This window comes from Chamaea fasciata, unplaced genomic scaffold (genome assembly GCF_029207755.1).
Source record: "Chamaea fasciata isolate MVZ Bird 193981 ecotype frontalis unplaced genomic scaffold, bChaFas1.0.hap1 SCAF_230, whole genome shotgun sequence".
In the NCBI taxonomy this organism is placed as follows: domain Eukaryota; kingdom Metazoa; phylum Chordata; class Aves; order Passeriformes; family Sylviidae; genus Chamaea; species Chamaea fasciata.
This window is the reverse complement of record NW_027094315.1, coordinates 1-7,500: the sequence shown is the minus strand read 5'-3', so window position 1 is coordinate 7,500 and position 7,500 is coordinate 1.

Below are 7,500 nucleotides of genomic sequence, written 5' to 3'. Positions count from 1 at the left end.
GTTAGGGTTAGGGTTAGGGTTAGGGTTAGGGTTAGGGTTAGGGTTAGGGTTAGGGTTAGGGTTAGGGTTAGGGTTAGGGTTAGGGTTAGGGTTAGGGTTAGGGTTAGGGTTAGGGTTAGGGTTAGGGTTAGGGTTAGGGTTAGGGTTAGGGTTAGGGTTAGGGTTAGGGTTAGGGTTAGGGTTAGGGTTAGGGTTAGGGTTAGGGTTAGGGTTAGGGTTAGGGTTAGGGTTAGGGTTAGGGTTAGGGTTAGGGTTAGGGTTAGGGTTAGGGTTAGGGTTAGGGTTAGGGTTAGGGTTAGGGTTAGGGTTAGGGTTAGGGTTAGGGTTAGGGTTAGGGTTAGGGTTAGGGTTAGGGTTAGGGTTAGGGTTAGGGTTAGGGTTAGGGTTAGGGTTAGGGTTAGGGTTAGGGTTAGGGTTAGGGTTAGGGTTAGGGTTAGGGTTAGGGTTAGGGTTAGGGTTAGGGTTAGGGTTAGGGTTAGGGTTAGGGTTAGGGTTAGGGTTAGGGTTAGGGTTAGGGTTAGGGTTAGGGTTAGGGTTAGGGTTAGGGTTAGGGTTAGGGTTAGGGTTAGGGTTAGGGTTAGGGTTAGGGTTAGGGTTAGGGTTAGGGTTAGGGTTAGGGTTAGGGTTAGGGTTAGGGTTAGGGTTAGGGTTAGGGTTAGGGTTAGGGTTAGGGTTAGGGTTAGGGTTAGGGTTAGGGTTAGGGTTAGGGTTAGGGTTAGGGTTAGGGTTAGGGTTAGGGTTAGGGTTAGGGTTAGGGTTAGGGTTAGGGTTAGGGTTAGGGTTAGGGTTAGGGTTAGGGTTAGGGTTAGGGTTAGGGTTAGGGTTAGGGTTAGGGTTAGGGTTAGGGTTAGGGTTAGGGTTAGGGTTAGGGTTAGGGTTAGGGTTAGGGTTAGGGTTAGGGTTAGGGTTAGGGTTAGGGTTAGGGTTAGGGTTAGGGTTAGGGTTAGGGTTAGGGTTAGGGTTAGGGTTAGGGTTAGGGTTAGGGTTAGGGTTAGGGTTAGGGTTAGGGTTAGGGTTAGGGTTAGGGTTAGGGTTAGGGTTAGGGTTAGGGTTAGGGTTAGGGTTAGGGTTAGGGTTAGGGTTAGGGTTAGGGTTAGGGTTAGGGTTAGGGTTAGGGTTAGGGTTAGGGTTAGGGTTAGGGTTAGGGTTAGGGTTAGGGTTAGGGTTAGGGTTAGGGTTAGGGTTAGGGTTAGGGTTAGGGTTAGGGTTAGGGTTAGGGTTAGGGTTAGGGTTAGGGTTAGGGTTAGGGTTAGGGTTAGGGTTAGGGTTAGGGTTAGGGTTAGGGTTAGGGTTAGGGTTAGGGTTAGGGTTAGGGTTAGGGTTAGGGTTAGGGTTAGGGTTAGGGTTAGGGTTAGGGTTAGGGTTAGGGTTAGGGTTAGGGTTAGGGTTAGGGTTAGGGTTAGGGTTAGGGTTAGGGTTAGGGTTAGGGTTAGGGTTAGGGTTAGGGTTAGGGTTAGGGTTAGGGTTAGGGTTAGGGTTAGGGTTAGGGTTAGGGTTAGGGTTAGGGTTAGGGTTAGGGTTAGGGTTAGGGTTAGGGTTAGGGTTAGGGTTAGGGTTAGGGTTAGGGTTAGGGTTAGGGTTAGGGTTAGGGTTAGGGTTAGGGTTAGGGTTAGGGTTAGGGTTAGGGTTAGGGTTAGGGTTAGGGTTAGGGTTAGGGTTAGGGTTAGGGTTAGGGTTAGGGTTAGGGTTAGGGTTAGGGTTAGGGTTAGGGTTAGGGTTAGGGTTAGGGTTAGGGTTAGGGTTAGGGTTAGGGTTAGGGTTAGGGTTAGGGTTAGGGTTAGGGTTAGGGTTAGGGTTAGGGTTAGGGTTAGGGTTAGGGTTAGGGTTAGGGTTAGGGTTAGGGTTAGGGTTAGGGTTAGGGTTAGGGTTAGGGTTAGGGTTAGGGTTAGGGTTAGGGTTAGGGTTAGGGTTAGGGTTAGGGTTAGGGTTAGGGTTAGGGTTAGGGTTAGGGTTAGGGTTAGGGTTAGGGTTAGGGTTAGGGTTAGGGTTAGGGTTAGGGTTAGGGTTAGGGTTAGGGTTAGGGTTAGGGTTAGGGTTAGGGTTAGGGTTAGGGTTAGGGTTAGGGTTAGGGTTAGGGTTAGGGTTAGGGTTAGGGTTAGGGTTAGGGTTAGGGTTAGGGTTAGGGTTAGGGTTAGGGTTAGGGTTAGGGTTAGGGTTAGGGTTAGGGTTAGGGTTAGGGTTAGGGTTAGGGTTAGGGTTAGGGTTAGGGTTAGGGTTAGGGTTAGGGTTAGGGTTAGGGTTAGGGTTAGGGTTAGGGTTAGGGTTAGGGTTAGGGTTAGGGTTAGGGTTAGGGTTAGGGTTAGGGTTAGGGTTAGGGTTAGGGTTAGGGTTAGGGTTAGGGTTAGGGTTAGGGTTAGGGTTAGGGTTAGGGTTAGGGTTAGGGTTAGGGTTAGGGTTAGGGTTAGGGTTAGGGTTAGGGTTAGGGTTAGGGTTAGGGTTAGGGTTAGGGTTAGGGTTAGGGTTAGGGTTAGGGTTAGGGTTAGGGTTAGGGTTAGGGTTAGGGTTAGGGTTAGGGTTAGGGTTAGGGTTAGGGTTAGGGTTAGGGTTAGGGTTAGGGTTAGGGTTAGGGTTAGGGTTAGGGTTAGGGTTAGGGTTAGGGTTAGGGTTAGGGTTAGGGTTAGGGTTAGGGTTAGGGTTAGGGTTAGGGTTAGGGTTAGGGTTAGGGTTAGGGTTAGGGTTAGGGTTAGGGTTAGGGTTAGGGTTAGGGTTAGGGTTAGGGTTAGGGTTAGGGTTAGGGTTAGGGTTAGGGTTAGGGTTAGGGTTAGGGTTAGGGTTAGGGTTAGGGTTAGGGTTAGGGTTAGGGTTAGGGTTAGGGTTAGGGTTAGGGTTAGGGTTAGGGTTAGGGTTAGGGTTAGGGTTAGGGTTAGGGTTAGGGTTAGGGTTAGGGTTAGGGTTAGGGTTAGGGTTAGGGTTAGGGTTAGGGTTAGGGTTAGGGTTAGGGTTAGGGTTAGGGTTAGGGTTAGGGTTAGGGTTAGGGTTAGGGTTAGGGTTAGGGTTAGGGTTAGGGTTAGGGTTAGGGTTAGGGTTAGGGTTAGGGTTAGGGTTAGGGTTAGGGTTAGGGTTAGGGTTAGGGTTAGGGTTAGGGTTAGGGTTAGGGTTAGGGTTAGGGTTAGGGTTAGGGTTAGGGTTAGGGTTAGGGTTAGGGTTAGGGTTAGGGTTAGGGTTAGGGTTAGGGTTAGGGTTAGGGTTAGGGTTAGGGTTAGGGTTAGGGTTAGGGTTAGGGTTAGGGTTAGGGTTAGGGTTAGGGTTAGGGTTAGGGTTAGGGTTAGGGTTAGGGTTAGGGTTAGGGTTAGGGTTAGGGTTAGGGTTAGGGTTAGGGTTAGGGTTAGGGTTAGGGTTAGGGTTAGGGTTAGGGTTAGGGTTAGGGTTAGGGTTAGGGTTAGGGTTAGGGTTAGGGTTAGGGTTAGGGTTAGGGTTAGGGTTAGGGTTAGGGTTAGGGTTAGGGTTAGGGTTAGGGTTAGGGTTAGGGTTAGGGTTAGGGTTAGGGTTAGGGTTAGGGTTAGGGTTAGGGTTAGGGTTAGGGTTAGGGTTAGGGTTAGGGTTAGGGTTAGGGTTAGGGTTAGGGTTAGGGTTAGGGTTAGGGTTAGGGTTAGGGTTAGGGTTAGGGTTAGGGTTAGGGTTAGGGTTAGGGTTAGGGTTAGGGTTAGGGTTAGGGTTAGGGTTAGGGTTAGGGTTAGGGTTAGGGTTAGGGTTAGGGTTAGGGTTAGGGTTAGGGTTAGGGTTAGGGTTAGGGTTAGGGTTAGGGTTAGGGTTAGGGTTAGGGTTAGGGTTAGGGTTAGGGTTAGGGTTAGGGTTAGGGTTAGGGTTAGGGTTAGGGTTAGGGTTAGGGTTAGGGTTAGGGTTAGGGTTAGGGTTAGGGTTAGGGTTAGGGTTAGGGTTAGGGTTAGGGTTAGGGTTAGGGTTAGGGTTAGGGTTAGGGTTAGGGTTAGGGTTAGGGTTAGGGTTAGGGTTAGGGTTAGGGTTAGGGTTAGGGTTAGGGTTAGGGTTAGGGTTAGGGTTAGGGTTAGGGTTAGGGTTAGGGTTAGGGTTAGGGTTAGGGTTAGGGTTAGGGTTAGGGTTAGGGTTAGGGTTAGGGTTAGGGTTAGGGTTAGGGTTAGGGTTAGGGTTAGGGTTAGGGTTAGGGTTAGGGTTAGGGTTAGGGTTAGGGTTAGGGTTAGGGTTAGGGTTAGGGTTAGGGTTAGGGTTAGGGTTAGGGTTAGGGTTAGGGTTAGGGTTAGGGTTAGGGTTAGGGTTAGGGTTAGGGTTAGGGTTAGGGTTAGGGTTAGGGTTAGGGTTAGGGTTAGGGTTAGGGTTAGGGTTAGGGTTAGGGTTAGGGTTAGGGTTAGGGTTAGGGTTAGGGTTAGGGTTAGGGTTAGGGTTAGGGTTAGGGTTAGGGTTAGGGTTAGGGTTAGGGTTAGGGTTAGGGTTAGGGTTAGGGTTAGGGTTAGGGTTAGGGTTAGGGTTAGGGTTAGGGTTAGGGTTAGGGTTAGGGTTAGGGTTAGGGTTAGGGTTAGGGTTAGGGTTAGGGTTAGGGTTAGGGTTAGGGTTAGGGTTAGGGTTAGGGTTAGGGTTAGGGTTAGGGTTAGGGTTAGGGTTAGGGTTAGGGTTAGGGTTAGGGTTAGGGTTAGGGTTAGGGTTAGGGTTAGGGTTAGGGTTAGGGTTAGGGTTAGGGTTAGGGTTAGGGTTAGGGTTAGGGTTAGGGTTAGGGTTAGGGTTAGGGTTAGGGTTAGGGTTAGGGTTAGGGTTAGGGTTAGGGTTAGGGTTAGGGTTAGGGTTAGGGTTAGGGTTAGGGTTAGGGTTAGGGTTAGGGTTAGGGTTAGGGTTAGGGTTAGGGTTAGGGTTAGGGTTAGGGTTAGGGTTAGGGTTAGGGTTAGGGTTAGGGTTAGGGTTAGGGTTAGGGTTAGGGTTAGGGTTAGGGTTAGGGTTAGGGTTAGGGTTAGGGTTAGGGTTAGGGTTAGGGTTAGGGTTAGGGTTAGGGTTAGGGTTAGGGTTAGGGTTAGGGTTAGGGTTAGGGTTAGGGTTAGGGTTAGGGTTAGGGTTAGGGTTAGGGTTAGGGTTAGGGTTAGGGTTAGGGTTAGGGTTAGGGTTAGGGTTAGGGTTAGGGTTAGGGTTAGGGTTAGGGTTAGGGTTAGGGTTAGGGTTAGGGTTAGGGTTAGGGTTAGGGTTAGGGTTAGGGTTAGGGTTAGGGTTAGGGTTAGGGTTAGGGTTAGGGTTAGGGTTAGGGTTAGGGTTAGGGTTAGGGTTAGGGTTAGGGTTAGGGTTAGGGTTAGGGTTAGGGTTAGGGTTAGGGTTAGGGTTAGGGTTAGGGTTAGGGTTAGGGTTAGGGTTAGGGTTAGGGTTAGGGTTAGGGTTAGGGTTAGGGTTAGGGTTAGGGTTAGGGTTAGGGTTAGGGTTAGGGTTAGGGTTAGGGTTAGGGTTAGGGTTAGGGTTAGGGTTAGGGTTAGGGTTAGGGTTAGGGTTAGGGTTAGGGTTAGGGTTAGGGTTAGGGTTAGGGTTAGGGTTAGGGTTAGGGTTAGGGTTAGGGTTAGGGTTAGGGTTAGGGTTAGGGTTAGGGTTAGGGTTAGGGTTAGGGTTAGGGTTAGGGTTAGGGTTAGGGTTAGGGTTAGGGTTAGGGTTAGGGTTAGGGTTAGGGTTAGGGTTAGGGTTAGGGTTAGGGTTAGGGTTAGGGTTAGGGTTAGGGTTAGGGTTAGGGTTAGGGTTAGGGTTAGGGTTAGGGTTAGGGTTAGGGTTAGGGTTAGGGTTAGGGTTAGGGTTAGGGTTAGGGTTAGGGTTAGGGTTAGGGTTAGGGTTAGGGTTAGGGTTAGGGTTAGGGTTAGGGTTAGGGTTAGGGTTAGGGTTAGGGTTAGGGTTAGGGTTAGGGTTAGGGTTAGGGTTAGGGTTAGGGTTAGGGTTAGGGTTAGGGTTAGGGTTAGGGTTAGGGTTAGGGTTAGGGTTAGGGTTAGGGTTAGGGTTAGGGTTAGGGTTAGGGTTAGGGTTAGGGTTAGGGTTAGGGTTAGGGTTAGGGTTAGGGTTAGGGTTAGGGTTAGGGTTAGGGTTAGGGTTAGGGTTAGGGTTAGGGTTAGGGTTAGGGTTAGGGTTAGGGTTAGGGTTAGGGTTAGGGTTAGGGTTAGGGTTAGGGTTAGGGTTAGGGTTAGGGTTAGGGTTAGGGTTAGGGTTAGGGTTAGGGTTAGGGTTAGGGTTAGGGTTAGGGTTAGGGTTAGGGTTAGGGTTAGGGTTAGGGTTAGGGTTAGGGTTAGGGTTAGGGTTAGGGTTAGGGTTAGGGTTAGGGTTAGGGTTAGGGTTAGGGTTAGGGTTAGGGTTAGGGTTAGGGTTAGGGTTAGGGTTAGGGTTAGGGTTAGGGTTAGGGTTAGGGTTAGGGTTAGGGTTAGGGTTAGGGTTAGGGTTAGGGTTAGGGTTAGGGTTAGGGTTAGGGTTAGGGTTAGGGTTAGGGTTAGGGTTAGGGTTAGGGTTAGGGTTAGGGTTAGGGTTAGGGTTAGGGTTAGGGTTAGGGTTAGGGTTAGGGTTAGGGTTAGGGTTAGGGTTAGGGTTAGGGTTAGGGTTAGGGTTAGGGTTAGGGTTAGGGTTAGGGTTAGGGTTAGGGTTAGGGTTAGGGTTAGGGTTAGGGTTAGGGTTAGGGTTAGGGTTAGGGTTAGGGTTAGGGTTAGGGTTAGGGTTAGGGTTAGGGTTAGGGTTAGGGTTAGGGTTAGGGTTAGGGTTAGGGTTAGGGTTAGGGTTAGGGTTAGGGTTAGGGTTAGGGTTAGGGTTAGGGTTAGGGTTAGGGTTAGGGTTAGGGTTAGGGTTAGGGTTAGGGTTAGGGTTAGGGTTAGGGTTAGGGTTAGGGTTAGGGTTAGGGTTAGGGTTAGGGTTAGGGTTAGGGTTAGGGTTAGGGTTAGGGTTAGGGTTAGGGTTAGGGTTAGGGTTAGGGTTAGGGTTAGGGTTAGGGTTAGGGTTAGGGTTAGGGTTAGGGTTAGGGTTAGGGTTAGGGTTAGGGTTAGGGTTAGGGTTAGGGTTAGAGGTTAGGGTTAGGGTTAGGGTTAGGGTTAGGGTTAGGGTTAGGGTTAGGGTTAGGGTTAGGGTTAGGGTTAGGGTTAGGGTTAGGGTTAGGGTTAGGGTTAGGGTTAGGGTTAGGGTTAGGGTTAGGGTTAGGGTTAGGGTTAGGGTTAGGGTTAGGGTTAGGGTTAGGGTTAGGGTTAGGGTTAGGGTTAGGGTTAGGGTTAGGGTTAGGGTTAGGGTTAGGGTTAGGGTTAGGGTTAGGGTTAGGGTTAGGGTTAGGGTTAGGGTTAGGGTTAGGGTTAGGGTTAGGGTTAGGGTTAGGGTTAGGGTTAGGGTTAGGGTTAGGGTTAGGGTTAGGGTTAGGGTTAGGGTTAGGGTTAGGGTTAGGGTTAGGGTTAGGGTTAGGGTTAGGGTTAGGGTTAGGGTTAGGGTTAGGGTTAGGGTTAGGGTTAGGGTTAGGGTTAGGGTTAGGGTTAGGGTTAGGGTTAGGGTTAGGGTTAGGGTTAGGGTTAGGGTTAGGGTTAGGGTTAGGGTTAGGGTTAGGGTTAG